This window comes from Mustela nigripes, chromosome 12 (assembly GCF_022355385.1).
Source record: "Mustela nigripes isolate SB6536 chromosome 12, MUSNIG.SB6536, whole genome shotgun sequence".
NCBI classification, from domain to species: domain Eukaryota; kingdom Metazoa; phylum Chordata; class Mammalia; order Carnivora; family Mustelidae; genus Mustela; species Mustela nigripes.
The window spans coordinates 15,826,738-15,850,270 of record NC_081568.1 but is presented as its reverse complement, the minus strand read 5'-3'; the positions used below and the strand labels follow the sequence as shown (position 1 = coordinate 15,850,270).

Below are 23,533 nucleotides of genomic sequence, written 5' to 3'. Positions count from 1 at the left end.
TAAATTTATAATGAATCATGGAACACTACATCAAAAACTAATGGGGTATGGTAAAGTGACTAAAATTACATAATAAAAAATAAATACTACGTATTAAACAAAACGCTAGGTTCTTCAAATGGACTATAACACTTGATACTCAGGTCCCCGCAAAGGGTGTGTTACATTTTTCTTAATCAGCTGAAATAATAATGGTTCAGGGAACATAACTGAATTGTCCAAAATTGCACATCTAACAACTGAGACAGTTGAGATTCTAGCTGGTGCCACTGTCTCAAAGGTTGTGCCTTTAAAAAAAAAAAAAAAATAGCAGTTCAAGCCCCTCAATATTTTACCTTTTAAAAAGTGCATTGACTCTCTTTCCCTATTCTGTTTTCATGAGTTGGATTCTTTTTTTTTTTTTAAGATTTTATTTATTTATTTGACAGACAGAGATCACAAGTAGGCAGAGAGGCAGGCAGAGAGAGAGAGAGGAAAGTAAGGTTCCCTGCTGAGCAGAGAGCCCAATGCGGGGCTCGATCCCAGGACCCTGGGATCATGACCTGAGCCAAAGCAGAGGCTTCAACCCACTGAGCCACCCAGGTGCCCCCATGAGTTGGATTCTTCAGTGGTATGGAAAAATGTATAATAACCATGTTTTGTATTATTTATAACTGTACATGGATTTAGAGGATATGAATATTGAAAAGTTTTTCATATTTGTTTTCCTTCAGGACCCAATCACAGCAGAATAGAAGAAAATATATCACCACTCATGAAGTGAATTATAAGGTAAAGTTTTTGTATAATTTTTGTTATAGTAAGATGTTATAGAAATATCAAAATTGTTGTCAGACAGTTTCTCTGAAAGATCTTCAGAGATATCCTGAGATAGTGGGAGGTTTGGCTTAGCAATTCTCTCTGTTTTACAATCAGTCTTTAAAACACATTATCGCTGTACCCCTTATTTTCTCCTAGGAATTCTGGAACTCTCTCTCATAGGCACGTTTTTCAAATGTCACAGAATCAGTGAAGGTGAATTGGCATTAGGCTAACTTTTATTAAGTGTTTCTAAAGCTTCTTTTAAAAAAGTGGAAGTTCAAGAAAGAGCTCTCAATGAATATATTACTACATTTCCATATTTTAAGAAACTACTTTTAAAATGGAATCTCATATATGTGTGTGCTTGAAATATATACACATACAGAAATCAGATTAGTTATGTTTAACTAATTATTTGAACTTGTCACTAGATGTAGACCTCTTTCCTAATGAACAATGAATTTGCATTTCTGTAACATCTCTAAATGTTAGTTTCTTGAGATATAAATGTTCCTGGCTATTAATCATCATTTATCTGTGTAAGATTGCTTTATAGGTAGGGTTTACTAAAACAATGATACTTATATTTGAATAATAAGTATAATAGGTATAGATATTGAAAGAGTTAATAAATAGCAGATAAAAAGTCACCTACCATTTGGGTGACTGGCTAACAACATCTGATCTGAAACTGTGTGAAATTATGACAAACTTCTCTTTAAATACTTGAATTTCTTATGAAAAAATGAAATAGAGGGATACAAGCCATGAGATCAAAAGTATTATATCAATTAATTTGTATAGAATATACTTCATTATGCATATTCTATACAATTACCTGACTTGTTAGGTAAGTGTGCATATATCTTATTAAATCCTGCTCTTTTATAACAATAGAAATGCTAAAATATCAAAATATTCAATATTTTCAAAGTCGCATTCTATTGATTTATATAATGTGCTTTTTACTTTGAAAATAAAACTCTAAATACAGATCTGATCTTGTGATAATACATTAAATATTAAAAAACAAGATATAAACCAAATTGTGTTCCATTCAACTCAAACCAAGGTATAAAGCAACACAGTTTTCAAGTATTAGATCCCTCCTACCTCATTCCCTACATCGTGCATGTGGCCCGAGTCCTCTCTCAGGAGATCACTAAAACATTGATCATGTTAGAAATTTTACAAAGGGTAATTTTTTTAATCACATAGATTTGGAATTTATTTGTGTTGCACACAACTTGTTTTCGAAAATGTCTTTTTGGAACCAAGAACATATGGGAATAAAAATAAATAAGATATAGGAGGAATGTATGAAAGCTTAGTTATTTTAATAATAAATAAATTATTATAAATAAACAAAACTGACTATCATCATAACTAGACTTCGTCATCACAGGAAAAACACAGTGGACTTGTATGAGTGTGAGTGTGTAACTAAAAGTTTACATCATCCATTCCCTAGGATGTAATTAAATATAAATACCTTTGAAAATTGAAATATTATAGCAAAATTTATTATTAAATTATCTATTATGTTTATATTTTATAATATGTTAAAATTGTAGATACTTGTGAACATAATATATTTACACTGAATCATTTGCATTTAATGTGAGAGCTAAGATCCATAGCACACCTTCAGAAAAGCTTATAAATTACAGTGAGTAGGACCTCTTAAATTTTATCATCTTATAAGGTAACCGTTAATTAGACATTTAATATTAGTCCAAATTTTCATAGCTTTAGGTCAAATTCAGGCACAGATCTGAACAATATAAAGAAGGGGAATGTGATTGTATTCACCAAGTGATTTTCACCTAATTATATTTGTCATTTTCAAACATTTTGCTACTTATATTAAAAAAAAAAAATGAAAGGAGAAAAAAGAGCCATAAGAAGAGATTTCAGGGGCGCCTGGGTGGCTCAGTGGGTTAAGCCACTGCCTTCGGCTCAGGTCATGATCTCAGGGTCCTGGGATCGAGTCCCACATCGGGCTCTCTGCTCGGCGGGGAGCCTGCTTCCCTCTGTCTCTCTGCCTGCCTCTCCGACTACTTGTGGTTTCTCTCTGTCAAATAAATAAATAAAATCTTTAAAAAAAAAAAGAAGAGATTTCACACTGATTTTCTGTGTCAGTTAAACTCTGATCATGCCTTTATATTGATTGTATGTTAAATCTCAGTTAAATGTTGATTCTTATAAGTTATTCTGGAAACTCTACTGTAAAATATAAGACTTAAGGATTTAAATGTCAAGACAGTATTTGTATTTAATGAATCAAGATAGACTTGAGATGAATATCCCTGAAAAAGGAAGTTTATGCTACAGCATAGGATATGTTTGTAATTTTCTGCTTGAGGTACACCTTTTTTTTTTTTTTAAATCTAGTTTCTAACCAGCAGTGTCCTTCATAAAGAGCTTACATTTTAGGAGATTGTTCATATTTTACTTCTTTCCTCTAACTTATAATGAGTGGTACATCTTTCCTCAAATTTTTCTGAGAAACAATTTTCAGGAAGGCTGTCCCACTTTAAATTAATGATTGATTGTCTGTACAGTAGAATTAAAAATATACTTATTGAATGTTTAGTGAAGAACCACAGACTACGTACTAAGTTATAAAATAGTTAATGGGGTGCCTGGGTGGCTCAGGCTGTTTTGCATCTGTCTTTGGATCAGGTCCCTGGGATCGAGCTCTTTGTTGGGCTCTCTGCTCAGTGGAGGTCCTGCTTCTCCCTCTCCTTCTGATGCTCCCCCCTGCTAGTTCTCTCTCACTCTCTCTTTGTCAAAAAAGTAAATAAAATCTTGGGGCACCTGGGTGGCTCAGTGGGTTTAAGCCTCTGCCTTTGGCTCCGGTCATGATCCCAGGGTCCTGGGATCAAGCCCTGTATCCAGTTCCCTGCTCCGAAAGGAGCCTGCTTCTCACTAACCAGCTCTGCCTGCCACACCCCCTGCTTCAGTGCTCTCTCTCTCTCTCTGTCATATTAATAAATAAAATCTTTTAAATAATAAATAAATAAATAAAATCTTAAAAACATAAAATAGTTAATAGCTGTCTCATAATTTTGAAAAATTATTCACTTGGATAAACAATCAAACAATTTTTATGTTTTTAGGTGAAATTAATGTGAGTACATCATTTATACATATTGATACTCAAAATTTACCTCAAATGATTTTCAACAGATTATGGTTTTTTTTACAATTTTAGGAAAATTACCTAATACATGTTTCCTGGATTAAATTTTTTTAATATTTACCCTTCCATTTTCTCATCTCAAAAATGTGACTGCTATTATATCTCTTTCCTATAAATTCCAGTAAATACTATTTTATACAATTTATTTTAGAAAAACATATGGCCCATCTGCTGTACTTACCCAATATTAGTTTTTGTTTTTAGATGTCTTTCTTAGTCTAATAAGTATTCTTTATATCATTATATAAAGAAATCTGGTAAGTTGTATAAATTTCTACATGACACCATGTAATGGATTATATGTCTTTACTTATTAATATGACTACATGTGACATATGACAAATACTGAATGGACCCAGTCAGTGATTGCCATTTGTAAACTCATTTACTCCTCAAAATTGCCCTATGATAGAGATATGAATATTACTTTCCAGATGAACTGTCAGAATAACTTGGTTTTCATAGGACTCTAGATAGTTATTTTAAAATGTTAACTAAAACAAAGATTAAATGTGATTATATAAAGTTCAACATTTGCTTACACTTGTATTCTTAAGTACAGAGGACTAAAACGTCATCAAAAGCTGCCAGGCAATCAACGTGGGGTCTCCCCCTGAGCAGGGTCACTGGGATCCATGCTTGTCTGTGTTTGGTTTGATTGTCTGTGTTTGGTTTGAACCGGTAAAAACTCTGGTTTCTAGTTGCAGTTGCTGAGATGTGTGAATTGTGTTACAAAACAAGTAATTCTGAAAAGGAACATCCGGGACTGCGGTGTTAGCAAAGTGGCCCTCAACAGTTTCATTGTTTCTGCTGCCACTGTTCGGATGTTACAGTTCCTGAGAAAGAACATTTGTGCTCAGGTCTCTAGGATGAACCTTCTCTTGTCCTGTGATTGTGGTAGATTTATAAGCCTCTTCTATCCTCTGGGGGGATAGAATCAAGCTGACAGTTTATGAGAAAGGAAATGATTGTGTACTTTCATGATTCTTGTACATTTGTTGATGCATAGCATTATTTATGTTACTTAAAGTCAAATATTGATCCCTTTTGTCACTCAATAATATCAGCTATTTGAAACATGTCTCATTAAAGAAATAACCTTCATAAAGTCAGAATTAAATCTATCACTTCAATATTTCAAATCTCACCCAAACCTTCAACTTAGGAAAAAAAAGAAAAAAAACCTCATATACATTTTATAATTCCGTGATCATACACTTAAAGCTTACTTAAGTCAAAGAAAAAGTATTTAATGGGTATTTCTAAATAAATAATTTTATTTTCTAGGAGGATAAAATAAAATAATTACCACTCAATAAAAATGAATGAGTCTTTTGAGGTATAATATCCTCTTTGAGTTAAGCGCAAAATTTCACAAACATTTTCTTGGTTTTTTTTATTTTAATTCAAATTGTCATTTTTCCTAAGTATCTACTAAATTCTACCTATTATTGTGAAGTCATAATGCATAAATTCTTTGACTTAACTTACTAGAATTTCTCCAAAGTGTATCTCTGACCCACCTTTCACAGAATGCCAGTTTCTTCTTACACAGCCTGTTACCTTCACAACTATAGTTAACTAACTGTATCGAGGAGCTTGCCCTTAACTTTTTGTAATTATATTCTACTCTGCAGCCTCCAAGATTCAAACTCTCTCTCCCCTTTGGTAAATATTCGCATGTTGCTTCACATAAGACAGATTAGTAAGCACTAATTGAACTAAAAAATGAAAGTGAAGAAGAGCTCGTTTAATAGACTGTATCTCCTAAAGCATACAAAGGAGTATCAGAGAGCAGAAGTTTGATAAGTGGCTGAGAAAGCAACATCTTGACTCAACTCATTAGTATGAACTAGTTCGTTGTATTAACAAAATGTTAGGCTGGGTGGTTGGGAACAGATTGACTGTGGAGTGACCTGTGATTGACATGGTGCCAGTGGATGAGCAGAAAAGGAGTAAGCAGGAAGGGCGTCAGGGGCTCTGCTGAGCTCAGGAAAAAGAATTAAGCTCCCAGCTCAGGGTGGTTTGGTTAACCCACCATGGAAATTCACAAATGTTGGATATTTTCACATTATGCATGTAAATTATTATATGCCTTCTCTAAGCCAGCTACTAATTGATTGGGACACATAGTTTCATTTAGTATTTAGAATAATATAATTTTATTGTCTCATTGTTATTATTATTATTATTATTATTGATGAGGAAGCTAAACCCAGATTGGTTTTGGGTCCTTCTAACACTAAGCCTCTGCTCTTAGCAATCAGGAATGCAGGGGTGTACAGTGTGTAGTTTTATTCACTCAGAGATGTGCCATGGTTGAGTTGGTTTGGTATTTAGCATTATTGGTTTCTTTCTAATTCTGGATTCATGATTATCACCTTCACATTTTTTAAAAAGATGTTATTCATTTATTTGACAGACAGAGATCACAAGTAGGCAGAGAGGCAGGCAGAGAGAGAGGAGGAAGTAGGTTCCCTGCTGAGCAGAGAGCCCTATGCAGGGCTCCATCCCAGGACCCTGGAATCATGACCTGAGCCAAAGGCAGAGGCTTTAACCCACCGAGCCACCCAGGCGCCACACCTTCACATTTTTACTCTGTTTTCCTTCAAGTAAAATACTAGAATTCTATTTCCAGTTTTTTTTCAAAAACGTGAACATTTTGTTTCTTTATACATTTTTTTCTGCCTAGAGTTTGCATACCTATCACCAAATTCTTAATAGATCTGGAGTTTTAAGGAGATAAGGGTAGATAAGATTCATAGATAAGGGTTTTAATTGAATAAAAACAACAAAGGGATAGGAATAAAATCATACTGAAATATGGATCATTTGGAAAGCACAGCTGTGTTTGTAACCGGTTTCCTAATTACGGTATGTGATAATTGGTATACAAAAATAATGAATAGTCTCCTGAACAAAGTTTGTGAAATGAAGCAGATTTTGAAAACATGATATGGCCTGTGTCCACATCTTCTGACCTAGTTGCTATGTGTTGAATTTGATACTTTACAGAATTAACTCAAGGCCAAAGTGTGTGGTAAGCAATGTCCTTTGGCCCTACCACCTTTTATGTTTAGCACCACTACTATGAATGTATGGATATTTTCCATAATTCCATATACTGCTGTTTCTGCCTTTCTTAAATTTTGTTAGTTATTCTTTGGTGCACCATCAGCTACCCATCCTATTTTAAAATAACAATCACAGGGGCACCTGGGTGGCTCAGTGGGTTAAGCCTCTGCCTTAGGCTCAGGTCATGATCTCAGGGTCCTGGGATCAAGCCCCACATCGAGCCCCACATTGAGCTCTCTGCTCAGCATGGAGCCTGCTTCCCCCTCTCTTTCTGCTTGCCTCTATGCCTACTTGTGATCTATCTGTCAAATAAATAAATAAAATCTTTAAAAAAAATTGCAAAGATCACAACATTTAAATATTACTCTGTCCTTTTTTTCTTAAACTCTTGTCATCTGTGAATCAAAAGTGGTGATACATTAACTATTGTAACTTTAATGACCTACTACTCCCTTCTGAACTTTGATTCCATATTCCAATTAAGATGCAGAATCAAGGGTCTACTCAAATACTGAGGATTTCTCTTCTACAATAGGCCCATCAGGTTTTCATTGTGCTTTATATGTGATTTTTTTTTAAATGTGTGGAATGGCATGTTTAAATATTTAAAGGCCCCGTGACCTATCTCAAATCACATGATTCAAGTTCCTCAGTATTTTTTGCATATTTAGAATGTCAGGCATTTTCAACATTCTAAGATAGATAGTAATATCACCACCTTCTTAAAAGTGGTGAAATTAAAAGAATAAATTAAACAACTCAATCTAGATCAAATGGACATTCGCAGTTAGGATTTCTGGTTAGAATTTTGGAACTTTCTCTTTTATCAAGACTGAACTGGCCTGTTAGACATTTTTTTTTTTTTTTTACCTTTCCCACTGCTGTGATTTCTGTTTTACCTCAGTAAAATAAATTGCTTTTGGTCACATTTGTTTTGGGATTCAAATCCAGGCATATTTATGGGGATATAAAAATGTTTTAGAACCTCTTTTGATATAGCTGCCCTTGTTTTAAGCTAGAATATACTACAACATAATGCCATCTATTTCAATATTATTGCAAAAATGATGTGTCCAGAATGTTTTGTAAGAAGGTAAAATAAAGTTTGGAACTGATTTTAGTGTGAGTACAGGGTTTATTTATTAAGTCTACTCTGCAAGGACAAGAAAAGCCATCGTGCAGAGCTGGAGACGTATCTTCTAAAAAATGAGCATTTAGTTCTGATTTAGTGTAACTCCTGGGCACTAGTAAATCAACCAGTGCAATACCAAGGAAAAACATTAAGATCTTTACATTTTGAGGCTTCCTGTCAAACTGTTGCTTAACACAGTTAGACTGACACTTTAAATCTGTTGTTTAAAGGCTGAATAAATTAATAAAAAAAAGATAAGTTATCTCTTTTTTGGTCTTGATTTGGGACATTAACTAGGTTCTTCATTTGTCCACACTGATGGATGATTTTAAAAGTTGGATGCATAAAAAAGAACTTCACAAGTGACAAATTTATCTGATAATACCATAGAACATTGTGTAAAGCCATTACAATTCAAAGAAATTGATTTATCTTCTTTCAGAAGTTCTGAAAAGAATAAAAGTGTAAACAGTCAACATTTGCATCTATTTATCAAAAACAAACTTGATTATTTTTGCTTTTACACATAAAACCTTATCAAAATTTTATGTTTAATTTCATTTTCAGACTTAAAACTATCGATATTGAGATTTTCTGATCTTTGTAGAAGTAGACAATTAATTTAACTATCTCCTGTATTGCTCTTCCCCATAGTACAATATGGACTAGAAAGTTTTCTAAGTTGTAAATTTCTTCATGCTTCTTGTACTTGGTATATATTAAGATTCTTCATCTTTGGTGTTATAATGTTTACAAAGTTTATTAACTTTTGCAACATTTCTACCTTTTTTCTTCAAATATTATTTTCTTTGATCCCTTCCTTATTTTATGGGAACAATAATTACATGTACAGTAAGCTGCTTACAGTTGCTTTACAGTTACTTTTTTTTTTAAAGATTTTATTTATTTATTTGACAGAAAGAGATGACACGCAGGCAGAGAGAGAGAGGAGGAAGCAGGCTCCCTGATGGGAAGAGAGCCTGATGCAGGGCTCGATCTCAGGACCCTGAGATCATGACCTGAGCTGAAGGCAGTGGCTTAACCCACTGAGCCACCCAGGCACCCCTACAGTTACTCTTAAAATTTTTTGTTTTCCTGTGGTGCCTCACTGACTCAGTTAAGCATCTGACTCTTGATTGCAGCTCAGATCTTGATCTCAGGGTGGTAAGCTCAAGCCTGGCATTTGGTTCCACACTTTTTTTTGGTATTTATTTACTTACTTATTTATTTAGATTTTATTTATTTCTCAGATAGAGGGAGGGTGAGTGAGCATAAGCAGGGTGAGTGGCAGGGAGAGGGTAAAGCAGGATCCCCACTGAGCAAGGAGTCCAATGTGGGACTTGATCCCAGGACCCTGGGATCATGATCTGAGCTGAAGGCAGACACTTAACTGACTGGGCCACGCAGGCATCCCACAGTAAGCCAACATTTAAAAAAAAAAAAAAAAAAAAGTTTATGTAATTTGTTTAGATAATTTTTATTACTATATTCTGCTTTTATTATGAAACTTGTATTTCATAATAAATATATATATATATTTATTTTTGAACATTTAGGATTTTCATTATACTTTATTATTATTTTTTTTTTTACTAATTCTAATATTTGAAGGAGTTATGACTCAGTTGATTTATGGCTCATGTTTTCCTGCCTCTTATATTCCTAGTAATCTTGGACTGGATTCCAGAGATTGGAAATTTTACTTTTTTCCATGTTTGGTATTTTTGTATTCCTATAAATATTCTTGAGCTTTTTTGATAATGCAGTTAAATTACATGAAAAGTGTTTGATTCTTTTTTTTTTTTTTTTTTTGGTCTGGTTATCAAGGTATGTTTTGTGGGTCCATACAAGCATTTAGTTGTAAAGCTGTTACTTCCCACCACTAGGGCAGAATCTTCATAAGCTTTTGGCTCAATGTTCATGAAATATGAGTATTTCTGGTGTAGTTGGTAGGAAAAAAACCAAAACACTGTATGGTGTGAATGTCAACGACCATCTCTTCTAATCATAACTACTGCTTCTGCTCCTGCCCTCTGATAGCTTTCTTACATGCACGTGCTTATTAATAATCAACTGATTTTTCCAGGTTTGCCTGGGTAGGTTTCTGGAGTTTTTTCTTAATTTTTTTAAAAGGTTATTTATTTATTTATTTGCGAGAAAGAGAGAGAGAGAGAGAGAGATAATGAGAGAGAGCAGGATCAAGGAGGAAAGAGAGAAGCAGGTTCCTTGAGATCAGGGAGACCAACCAACGCAGGGTTCAGTTGTTCCCAGGACCCTGAAATCATGACCTGAGCTGAAGACAGACATTCAACCAACTGAGCCATCCAGGTGCCCCCGGAGTTCTGTTTTAGTGGGACTCTCTCTCTGCTAGTACTGTGGTCGTTGATCTTTAGTGGTTTACTCTTGTTGGTTTCTCAGTTCTGTCTTCTCAATTGAGGGAGTCTTCCAGGCATCTTCTCGATTTCTACCCCTTGAACAACTTCTTGGAAACTGTCTGAAGACAATTTTTGTGCTTACCTTATTTTCGGTACTTTAGGGATTGTTGTTGTTCCTTGGTGTTATCTAGTGTTTTGAAAAGTATTGTTTCATACGTTTTCTCTATTTTCTAGTTCTTTCCAGGTAGAGGGAAAATCTAATCCTTATTTCTCCATTTTTCCTGGATCTCAAATATATATGTATACCCACACATACATAGGTGAGGAAACATGATAGAACTGAAATATTATGTAATAATGAAAGAAGGATTAGTGTCTTAGTCAACTTGGGCTGCCATAACAAAATACCGTAGGCTGGGTGGTCTAAGCAACAGACATTTATTTTCTCACAGTTCTGGAGGCTGGAAGTCAAAATTAAGGTGCCAAGATGGTTAGTTTCCAGTGGAGGCTCTCTTCTTGGATTTCTGGATGGCTATCTTTGTGCTGTGTCCTCACATGGCAGGAAAAAAGAGAGAGCACGCTCTCTGGTGTAGCTTCTTAAAAAGCTATACTACTCTCATCAGGAAGGCCCCACCCTCATAACCTTAACTAAACCTACCTCCCAAAAACCCTATCTCCAAATTTCATTACATTAGGCAAATGAAATTTAGAACAGAGCTACTCATTAAGATGATTTGACATAGGGGCACCTGGGTGGCTTAGTGGGTTAAGCCGCTGCCTTCCGCACAGGTCATGATCTCAGGGTCTTGGGATCATCAAGTCCCGCATCAGGCTTTCTGCTCAGGAGAGAGCCTACTTCTCTCTCTCACTGCCTGCCTCTCTGATTATTTGTGATAAACAAATAAAATCCTTAAAAAAAAAAAGGATGATTTGACATAAATGCTCTAATTTTCTTAGGGAAGTAGAGATATTATTTAACTTCAGGATTTTTAAAATCTGGTTGGAGAATTCAATTTCATTTTTTAAATTAAGGTATATATTAATATCTATTAAGGAATCTGGCTGGTTATTTAATTATCCATAAAATATGGCTTTCATAAAGTAAAATCAATACTATTTGTCAAAGTCAAAATTATAAATATAATAGTCTTATATTCCCGGATCAAAGTCTTTTGTTTTCCTCAGAGTGAATCTTTTAACTAATGTAGCATATATAGCTGAACACCACTTTTCAATGATTATATACATAAAACAAAGCATCTTAAAATAATGATTTTTATTTTTATTAATTTTTTATTCTTAAAATATTTGTCTTTAAAGCCCTATAAAATATAGCAATGCAACATGTCTCATGTCTTGGTCTCAGTATAGCACTTACAAATAGATCAGAAGCAAATTACATTCCATTTGGCATAGCGGTTGTTACAAAGGAAAAATAAAATAGAGTCTTGATCGTGAAAGCAGCAATAAGAGCAGAAGTGTTGAAAGTGCCTAATGTATAGACAACTTCAAAACAGTTTTGGGTATACATGCTAAACTCACAAAATAAAATAACTTTAATGGCATTTCCACAAAACTCAATAACTATAATTTAAAGTTAATTAGATACTGATTCTGTTTCCTTTCTTTCAATATATCATAGTTATATAAAGCAGCATAACGTAGTTATGTTTATTTCAAATATTTAGGTTTATGTTGTACTCTCTTCATGAACCCATTGCCTGAGGATTTAAGTTCATAAAGTGATAATGAAACCTATAGATCATTTGTGACCGTAAGAAAAATCATCAAACTCAATTCTCAGATTGCTTTCTTCTCCTAGTCCCAGTCAACAAGCAAAAAGTAACAAGAGTTTTCTTTTTTTTTTTTTTTAAAGATTTTATTTATTTTATTTGACAGAGATTACAAGTAGGCAGAGAGGCAGGCAGAGAGAGAGGGGAGGAAGCAGGCTCACTGCTGAGCAAAGAGCCCGATGTGGGGCTCCATCCCAGGAACTGGGATCATGACCCGAGCCGAAGGCAGAGGCTTTAACCCACTGAGCCACCCAGGCGCCCCAAGAGTTTTCTTTAAAAAAAATAAAAATAAAAAGAAATGAGAGTTGAAATACTCAAATATTTAATAAAATCGTTTTAGAATTTATTTGGCTTTTTTTTTTGCCATTTAATCTGAAGGACAGTGACATTTTTATATTCATATTTGGGAAAACAAGGTCTTTTTTTTTTTTTTAAGATTTATTTGAGAGAGAGGGCACACTGGAGTGAGGGGATGGGCACAGGGAGAAGGAGAGAGAATCTTCAAGCAGAATTTCTGCTGAGCATGGAATCTGACACAGGGCTCAGTCCCAGGATCCTGAGATCATGATCTGAGCTGAAATCAAGAATGAGACACTTAAATCAACTGAGCCACTCAGGTGCACCAAGGAAAAACAAAATCTTAGAAGAATTCAGGCAAGTGTTTATTTTTATTAAGCTAGAATGTTATTATTTTACTCTTGACATTCCGGTACCCATTCTTTTTTTTTTTTTTTTTTAAGATTTTATTTATTTATTTGACAGACAGAGATCACAAGTAGGCAGAGAGGCAGACAGAGAGAGAGGGGGAAGCAGGCTCCCCGCTGAGCAGAGAGCCCGATGCGGGGCTCGATCCCAGGACCCTGAGATCATGACCTGAGCGAAAGGCAGAGGCTTTAACCCACTGAGCCACCCAGGTGCCCCCCGGTACCCATTCTTTATTAGCAATTTACTTTATTACTTTATTTACTTTATTACTATAACTTTAATTTTTATAATAGAGTAATAAATATATTAAAATTATGGTATTAAAACATGTCTTATTGGTTTAATCTGAAATAAATAAGCCAAAATATTTTTTATTTATTCTCAACAAGCATTATCTGAAAATAAGAACAATTCTTTCTGCTTTTGCAAGTTTTTAATTTTTACAGACTATATGATGTCTCTAGGCCTTGTTTAACAATTTCTAAATTGATGGGGTTATTAAGCGATTCCTCAGGTGATTTGAACCTACTTTTTGAGGCCTTTATGAATTTTACTGAATTCTGATTATTTAGTTACCACTAGGGGGAACTAATCCCCCTAAAGTTCAATTTTGGAATTCTTTTTCATTTATTCAAAAATTTTTTAAAGATTTATTTATTTGACAGAGAGAGAGAGAGAGAGAACAAGCAGGGGGAGTAAGAGAGGGGCAAGCTGGCTTTCCACTGAGCAGGGAGCCCAATGTGGGCCTTGATCCCAGGACCTTAGGATCATGACCTGAGCTGAAGGCACATGCTTAACAACTGAGCCGCCCAGGCGCCCAGAAGTTACTCAATTTCAAAATTTCGTACAATGTTAATTATAAGTTTTGTATACAGCTTACATTTTGCATATAAGAGGTTTAAACAAAAGACCGTAGTAGTCATGGATGAACAGAACTTACTTACTATCATGCCTACCAGTGCTAAGAAACAACCTGAAAAATAATCCAAGTAGTTGTTCTGCCCCGGGTTATGGATTTCTCGCTAAGTGCATTAAGCAATCATTTCACATGAATAAGAGTGTTTTAACACCCATACTTTTTTCACCTCCTTTTTCCTCCTCTGTAGATTTTTATCACATTTGTATCATCAATATAATTTATCAAAAAAGCATTAGGCTGCTAAGAGTGTTTTTCTTTTCTCTTTTGAGAGAAAAGAGACGGATTTTGGAAATTTTGGAAACCTTTAGATTCCAGTTTACAGTGTGAAATAGAAAATAAAGCAACAAATCCCCAGAAGACTTGGAATGATGGAACTCACTTTGTTAAACTGAATAAACCTGAAGGATCATGTAGAACACAATTAAATCATGATCATTTTTTAACATCATCACCATCATAGATAATCCAGAAGTATATTAGATGAAGGAATGGGTAGCACATGGGAGCATACCAAAAAAGATCTACTCATAGCTAAGCAAATCACAAGGTTAACCAAGATGGTTTTCAGTCATTAATGGAAAACTAGAGTGTACTTCTGCTTGTAACCAACAAGTTGGTTTAGGGAGTAATAAATCCTTACATTAAGGAAGCCCAGCTACTCTAGCCCCTAAAGTAGAGTTATCAAATCATTTTGGGTTAAGTGTCAAAGTAATAGAAAACATTGGCTTTTGAGAATGTTTTAAAGTGTTGCCAGTATTTTATAGACGTAGAGTCATCAATTCCATTTCTCTAAGTCCTCAGTCCTTGGTGGACAATGCAAACTATACCTCAGATGCCCTGATTTCTAGTGCAATGGACTTCTCCTTGTCCCACACTTAACCACAAAGGGCTTCATGTTATGCACCTCCAATTATTAGCAGAGACTTGAATAGAAAGTATGATTCCTAATGAAGAAATATTGTATGGCCTTGATCATAAAGAATTTTAGTGCATGATGAGTTTAGAAAACTCACCAGTTCTGTTTCACTTTCCTAAAAGACATAATTAGTATGACTGACATACTAAAGAAAAAAGAATTGATGCTTATAAGTGCAATGCCTAGAAACTAAACTATATCCTTATTCGGAGTTAAGTACTGTGAATAATATACCTTAATGTGCTGGACACTACAGAAAATAAATAATGGAAGTAACACTGTAATCATATTATTAATTTATAGTGCTCCTCTCAAAACAGAATTTAGGACACTATGCAAGGAACAAACAAAAATTATACCACTCTGGGCTCCTTGCCCAGAAATACAACCACAAAAATATACACATAACTAAGGGAGGAAAACAAAACAAAACAAAACAAAACAAAACAAAAAAGAAAACAGTCCAATGAAAAGACAATTGGCTAGAAAGAAAAAAAAATCACTAAATTAAAAAATGAAAATGCTATAATTGTAACTGTTAGTAAATCTGATGATCCCAGCAGATTTATTAACAGCTTTGAATATTATGGATAAGGAATAAGATATGGCTACTGAAATAGAAAAATATTTTAATAATAATGAATATTTCCAAGAAAATCAATTAATTGACCAAAATGAAGACATTTCTAGGGTATCAGAAAACATCAACCATGGAGTAAACATTATATAGTTCTTGGCATTGTCTTCCAGATGAAATATTTCCTGGTCTTAAGTGAAAGAGCTTAGGGAGCAGATCTTCCCAATATGCAAATTAAAATTAGAACGTATCTTGAGGTTTCTAGGGCTTCGTGGTGATTGAGATGATGATGATGATGATGATGATGATGATGATGATGATTTCATGACTGAAAGTATTTAATGACACAAAATGTTAAATTGCCTAGGGGAGGTTTATGTAAAGTCCACAATGAGTTGTAATAAAAAGAACTTTTTTCTGTCTTCAGCAAACAACACATGATTATCTATTCTGGGTTACCTTTTTAATCAGCAATCTGGTCTTGCATATTTATGCCCAAAATAAAGCTTTGGAGTCTTGACAGACTTTTTAATATGTACCAGGCTTATTCTCTACCGTATTCCCATTGGCATCCTCTTATGGCAAAGAAAATGAAGTATCAAAGGCCTCCATATTTGGGGGAAAAAAAAGGGTATTGTTCAATTATTCAACTGTCAATCAGACAATTTATCAAGCTATGCTTGGAATCCTATATAAATATGAAATGACCTAACTTAAGCTACTTTAAATATATGTTCTTCATTTATGCATATGTAGACATGTGGCTGCATGACTGATGAGAAAGACGAGTTTCTGCTAGAAGAGGATTTTGAAAGAACCCAAAGCCATTAAACCACCCCTGGCCCCACTGTACTTTTCTTCTATTTTGAAGAAAAAAACTTCTAGCCAATTGAAAATGTTTAGGGAGAAGTGGGCAGGTAGTGTGATGTTGCTAGAGCTGGAGAAAGGGTTTGCAAAACGATGAATTGAAGAGTTCAATGAGAAATAGCCAAAAGATAGGAGGAAAACAAGAGTTTTTGAGATTGAATCCACGAACAGATTATTTACAATATGAAGATCAGATCAATACTGTCAACTATTGTAGAAAGTAAAAAAAACATGTCTCGATACTCCAGATTTAGTGTAAAGAAATTATTTGTTGATTTTAGAAAGACAACGCCAGCTGAATGGTGAGGATTATTTAGCCAGACTGCAGTGGGTTGAGGACTGAACTGGAAGTAAAATGGAAGGAGTAATTCCTATGGCAAAGAAGTAGAGAAAAGGCTGGAAAGAACAATAGGACTAAAAATATTTTGTGTTTGCTTGTTCAGTTAGATGGAAGAAACCGGAATATGTTTCAAAACTCAGAAGAAGAGGATAGTGGAAGAGGGATTGACATATGGGAAAGGAAGGAAATAATTGCTTTTTCAGTTTTCTGAGATGTGAACGAAAAGGATTCAAAATCTAGTAGAATGATCAATGACAGAGAGGACATAGAATGGAGGAAACTAGGTTAGAATAGAGATTGCTAAATTTGTGTGAGTTGGGTGAGAATTGATTCTTGCAACCTAATCATTTTAATGCCATGAAATAGCTCAGTCATATGCTAGTCATGTGTGAGTACACACTGGGTTAGGACACTGTGGAAAGTATAATGCTGAAATAAACACTGGGAACAATTGGATTGGTTAGAATGCTATCTAGAGAAATAAAAGATTTCAGTACAACTTTAAGAGCTAAGTTGCCGCTGGAAAAGAGAACTTTGCAAGTGGACACTCTGAATTTGTGTGTGTGTGTGTGTGTGTGTGTGTGTGTGTGTGTGTGTTAATGAATTATGATAGAAAGCTAAGATGTAGGAGCCACATAAATAGGACACTGGTTCCATCAAGGGTCGTGCAAAGGAGGGGAAGGACAAAATAGAACCAGTAAGTTGACAGTATGGTCAAGAATGGGATTGGAGCTTATCAGTTATGGATTTGATTTGGATGGAGATGGAGGACCACATGGGAGGAGCTGGTATATATGGAGAAAACAGTTGGGTCAAGAGGGTAGGAAACAAGTAAGAAGACAGTGGTACTGTGAAGAACACAGTGAGAGATACCATGAAAATTGTTTCCATCTAGACAGTGATTCGAATAAACAAGTTTAAAGATATTAGAGGAAGTTAATGAAGAGAGTGTGTTTGTGTGTGTGTAGGGAGAAATGTGGTGGCTGTATTTCAGTGAACATCAGGAAAGTGACTGAGAGTAGATCCACCAGAGAACACTGAAGAGCCATGGAGCAGTGTGGGTGGGAATATGGAGACGTCACGTTTAAAGTGACAGGTTGGTTATTTATGTGGAATAATTTTAGTGGATTCCGAGGACAGGAGTCACAGCAGCTAAACAGTAAGTGGGGAATTTGAATTACATATATAAAAGTAAAATATTCTAAAAGAAAAGACAAAATAGATGGTCATGCGTTTAAAAAAGATATATTCTTCCAAGGAGGTCTCAAGGAAAAAACAATGAGTGTATTAGAAATATTTGCACTATCTCTTCTTATGATGTATTCACAAATATAATGTCACTACCTTCCTTTTGGGACTTCCATATAATATCCAAAGTATTTATAAAGTATGTAGTCTTTACATGCTATCAATTGCAGTCTTTACATACTACTTACTTTATAAATACTTCCTAGATTAATTTATTATCAAAAATAAACAGGAAAAATGCATATTCACTTGGTGAATTTCACTTTGTGTGCATTGAGTATGAAAATTAAATGATTGGTTTAAAAAATGAAAAAAATATGGAGTTCACTGTGTTGGTTTCTTATTGAAATAATTGCCTAAGGACTAATATAATTTAGTATAAATTATGTGATGTTTCTCCTTTCTCATTACCATCAATGGAAGTAAAATCAACTAACAAATGATGAAATGGATAAAAAAATAAAATATAGGTGAGGATACAAAGGCATACAAATAATTTTCTAATAAGTAAACTTGCTAAATATATTCAACACATATTCTTAATATAGTCTAAAAGAAAAAAAAATGTTCCAACTTCATATTGTCAGTTTGGTAAAACTCATATTCAACATTTGTCTCCTCTGTTGGCATGACCGTAATAATCTAGATATTTTCAGTAGCTTAAATGCATTTTTAGATTACGATAGTAAGTAATCCTGCTGCTTTATAACAACATATAATTTGTTACAGTTGTTTAAAATGGTGCAAATGGTAATATGTTTGATACTGATTTCTTGGTTTACCAAAGAGTCTAACTTTAAGCAATAAGAAAAGATCCACTTTTTTAAGAACTGATTCTAGAAGGTCTGTTTTTAGAGCTTCATTTTTATGTTTTTAAAATGAAAACTTCCCTTAAAATAATTACTTCACTTTTGAAAAATCCTCCATCAACTCTATCAAGAGCTAAATGTTCTAATTACAGTGTCTATGGCGTAAGTCACATCAATATAGAAACAACTCATCTGAACAAACAATATATTAGCAAAGCTAACATATTGTTCATTTCCTTTAATTATAATAATCACCCAAGTTCACTATGCAGCTAAAACAAGGATTGTCAAATACAATTTTGTTCTTATTCAGGACAGTGACAGATAATTCCAACTGCTGTTTTATATACTTTCACTTAAAATAGTTCATTTATTAGTGTGAATAAGTCTAAAAATACTCTTTTGAGTATCAGATTTTAGCTTTCCAAAGGCCAGTGTTACTTGTGTGTATGTTTCAGTGGATCTTGCTGTTTTTCTTAACATTTGCTATTACTTACTTTTTATAAACATACTTTAGACTCAAATGCCTTTTGATGCAAGATATGTAACATGTGTATAAAAAAAGTTTTTTGGGCGCCTGGGTGGCTCAGTGGGTTAAAGCCTCAGCCTTCGGCTCAGGTCATGATCTCAGGGTCCTGGGACCGAGCCCCACATGGGGCTCTCTGCTCCTCGGGGAGCCTGCTTCCTCCTCTCTCTCTGCCCGCCTCTCTGCCTACTTGAGATCTCTGTCTGTCAAGTAAATAAATCAATCTTTTAAAAAAATAAAAATAAAAAGAGTTTTTTGAATTTGTTCAATCCAGAAGTTCTCACTGCCTTTATTTTTCTCCCATCACTTCCTGCAAACATGTTCTGGCATATGATCTTCCTCCAGAGAGGACCATAGACCGATCCCACATTCTTCTCTTCATTTACAATTAAAATATCTCTTCATGGCAATACCAACTTTCAGGTATTTCCAAGTCAACTCTATTCCAATTTAAAACCTTCCACTTTGCATCGAATTCAGACATTTTTGCCCAATTGAGCAAATTCCTTTCACAGTGGTTCAGACCATGCCACCCTTTGTGGGTATCCATTTTGCCCACAGGAACTTCACTTACTCTTTCCACACCAAATTCATGCTGTCTTAAAGCTAGTGCTTCTCTGCTACTTGATATCACAGGCAAATCCAGTGAATCCCTATTGCCTCCATAATTCTCCATGAAAGGAGAAAGTATTCTACTCTAAGTTTCTATCTGCTCACCATTCTGTAAGGAAGAGCCATGTCTTTCTAACATCTTGGCATTCACCACTGTTAGGTCTCTAGTGAGTCTATGAGTTTCTTCAGGTCAGCAAGTATTCAATGTGTCTTTCTGTGTATATTTGTAATGAGGCATAGTGATGGTGGTGGTTGTGGAGGTGATATTAATGAATATAGCTGAAATATTATATAAATATTATCTCTTTTATCTACTACTCCCCTGACATAGAAAGCACATTTCAGCCATGGATCCATTTATTCAACAAATATTTGTTGAGACAACTCTATACCAGGTATTTTTCCTCCACATGAGAATACAGCAGTGAACAGAACAAAGTCAGTATTATTCTCTTTCAATGGAGATTGTCTTCCAGTTGTGAAAAAGATTGTCAGAGGAGGCGATAAAAGCTGTGAAGGAAAAATAATATAAAGTAAGAAGGTAGACTGTGAATTCTTGAGCATGCCTTATAATAGTATTTTCAGGGAAGATTTCACTGATGAGGTGAGGTTTGAACAAGGACCTGAAGGGAATGACAAGGAACTATCCCAATAGAGAATTTCTTCTGAATATAAAGCTTTCTTGTTAATACAAAGGATTTACTTCACATATTTATGAAATGGCCAGAAGAACAACGTGGGGCTGAGGGCAACAAGCAAGGGGGAGAATGAGAGGCAGTGAAATCAGAAGGAAAGTGAATGTATGTTTATAGATTAGAATGAATGTTTGCGACACAACAGAGTATTCATAAACATTACCATTTTCCCAGTAAATGCTGTATAATCATTACGAAACAAACTCTTGTGAATTAGAAAAAAATTAACTTACAATGGAAAATCTTTGGCAAGCTTTTATATCATAATTTGAAGCATTCATCAAAAAAAGAGAAAGCACTGTTTGTTCTTTAATTTAAAAGAATGCTTTTCATTATGTCAGCAGTTTTAACCAAAAAGCATGTGAGTAGAATATATTTAGCTGAAAAAAGCAAATCAATATTAATGATAGCTTATCCAGTACATATTGATTTTATAATAAATGAAAACTTGGAATAAAAAAAAGGAAAAGAAATCCAGAGTTCTGCCTAGCCCAAATAGAATTTAGTGGTATACACTCTTATATCCATTAGCAACATATTCATGTTATGAATTTGATTTAACATATAAAAATATAAAAAAAATATGAGGGGTCAGATATCAAGGTCCCCTGTCAAACAAGAATTCAAATATTTTGAATACAATAACATGTTACAGTAACTTGAACTAGAAATAATATAACCTGTTCTACTATAAAATAACCCTAGAGTTTTCTATTATCATGAAAATATGAGCCTATTAAATACGAGTGGTTGTTTGATCATTAAATACTTGACTTATATTTCTAGAAACAAAAGCGAGGGAACTATCTGCCAAAGTAATTTTATATGTTCAAAATCGGAACTAGATTTTAGAGAATCTGAAAGTCATAAGGACCTGGTTAAAAGACACCTTCATTTATCTCTTGTGATAGTAGAGCTTCTGCAATTTTGAAACAGAAGCAGATACAGAAAATGTGCATTATTTAATAATGACTTAATATAAAAGGAGAAGGAAATCCTTCTCTAGAATAATGATTTTTATCATTCAAATAAAATCTGGTTAACCTTATAACTTTCTCATCCAGAAATCACAAAAGAAAGGTTTCTAATATTACATAGTATATAGCTTTCATTAAATGACCATCAAAGGAGCATGATTAAAAGTTTTTTTTTTCAGATGAATTACTTAAATAACTAGAACAAATCTATGGGAAATTATCATCATCATTATCATCATCTTTTTGGCATAATTGGAATCACATATACTTTTTGATTTTTTGTTTTAAATTTTTGATATTTAAACAAAAGTCAGACTCAGGGATAAATGACTCCAGGGAAATCAGACTGGTGAAAGAGATGTCAGAAAAATGCACAATCCTAGTTATTTGTGGGGCACTTTATTAAAGGAATAAACCTGGAGGCTAAGTCATTTTTTTTTTTTAAGTCATACTCTTAATTATATAGTTGACAGGCTCACTATTGAAAAACATACTGATATAATCCTTGGGAACCAAGATAGGTAAATGTAAGGACCTATTTAGAAACTGTCCCTGCTCCCCTTCCCCCGGGGGATTTACTTGGAGACCAGTCACCAAAACCAGCTTCTGGTATCAAAGCCCAGATACAAAGGTGGGTCAGGACAGGTGGAGACATAGATCAGTGGGGGGGGGGGGTATGCATACTGTCTCCCTGGTTACCAAGGAGTATGGGCCCCACCCTTTGGGAGCCTTTTTGGTGCCAATCCCAATCAAGGTGTAATAGGCTGGTTCAAATGTCTACTAGGGTAAATTATAACTCAGTTGGTCACCTAGCATCACTGTGGAGTTTCCTGTGTGTGTCACAATCTCATTGGCCACCTGTGTGGCCAGGCCGACCGCATGGCCATTGCCCTTAAAAGCTAGTCTGTGAAACAGAGAAGGGTCGCCCTCTCTTGGAAGAGGTGCGGCCCTGAATGTTCAGTTAGATTCTTGATGCTTGGTGCAAAATAAAGCTTTGCTTGACCTTCGCTTTGTATCAGTCTCACTCCTTTAATCATGGACTCATTATTGGGGCATAACAGTAAATTAATCTCAGTTTTAGAAAATGCAATTTTTTATACTTATTTCCTTATAGTGTCTTGTTCCTTTTCCTTAGTTTGTTTCTTGCTACGTTTCCTTATGTTTCCTTTCTTGCTACTCTATGCTCCAGTCAAATGAGGAAACAGGGATATACACTTCTTTTTTTCTAAGGCTTATTTCTAGAGACCATATTGCTTAGTTGTTGCTAGAGAACCGCACTTGCTGAATGAAAATCCATGTATGGCTTTGGCAAGTTGTATTAAACTTTGCATTTCCATTGTCTCTCAACAATGAGGACAGCCACTGTACCTATAGCACAGAGATGTGGTGAAGATTAAATGAATTTATGTAGACTTTATAATGATATCTGTTATCTCATATCTTCCCTTTCTGAAGTGTAATTAAATTTTTTGCTTGAACAAAGAGTTCACTGATGTTCTCTTTAGCAAACTCTTGGCCTTAGGTATACTCTCATCCTTTCTTTTATCTTGTTAGCAAATATTTATGTGTTCTAGATGTATCTTACAGACCCATGCTGAATTCATCTCCTGAGGTTTTGAACTCCTCACCCTCTCATGAGAAGTGCTGTTCCAGCAGTCAGAGCTGGTCCCAGGGCACGGGGTCCGGAGTGGGGCTACTATTGCCCAGGTATGAGGATGGTCCTGGTGCCAGGACTTTGACTGGGAATTGATGGGTAAGTGGAGCAAATTAGAAAGAGCAATCAGTGGAAGTGGAAGTACGACAGAACAACTGAGGTTGGCTTGCATTGAAAAAGACAGATACTTCAAGCTGATTTTCAGTTAAAGCTATCTCTATGGTCGACTTGTATAAAAATATATGGGGAAAAATGCTACCAGGGATGTCGGGGAAGATTGTCAAATAAAACTATTGATGTTTGTAAT

General features: G+C 34.7%; 1 protein-coding gene and 1 pseudogene across 4 annotated transcripts in view; both read left to right on the top strand.

Annotated features, from left to right (window-relative positions):
- CDH18 (cadherin 18) overlaps positions 1-23,533 on the top strand; it is a 982,055-nt gene that overhangs the window by 259,737 nt on the left and 698,785 nt on the right. For 3 of the 4 annotated variants that reach the window (XM_059416934.1, XM_059416940.1, XM_059416939.1), the window contains one exon: positions 714-771. The gene's annotated coding sequence lies outside the window, so the exon portion shown is untranslated. Of the gene's footprint in view, positions 1-472; positions 611-713; positions 772-23,533 lie in introns of those variants that run through there. The other variant, XM_059416937.1, reaches the window with a different exon arrangement.
- The window catches only part of LOC132027472 (F-actin-capping protein subunit alpha-1-like), a 112,076-nt pseudogene that overhangs the window by 51,317 nt on the left and 37,226 nt on the right, over positions 1-23,533 (top strand).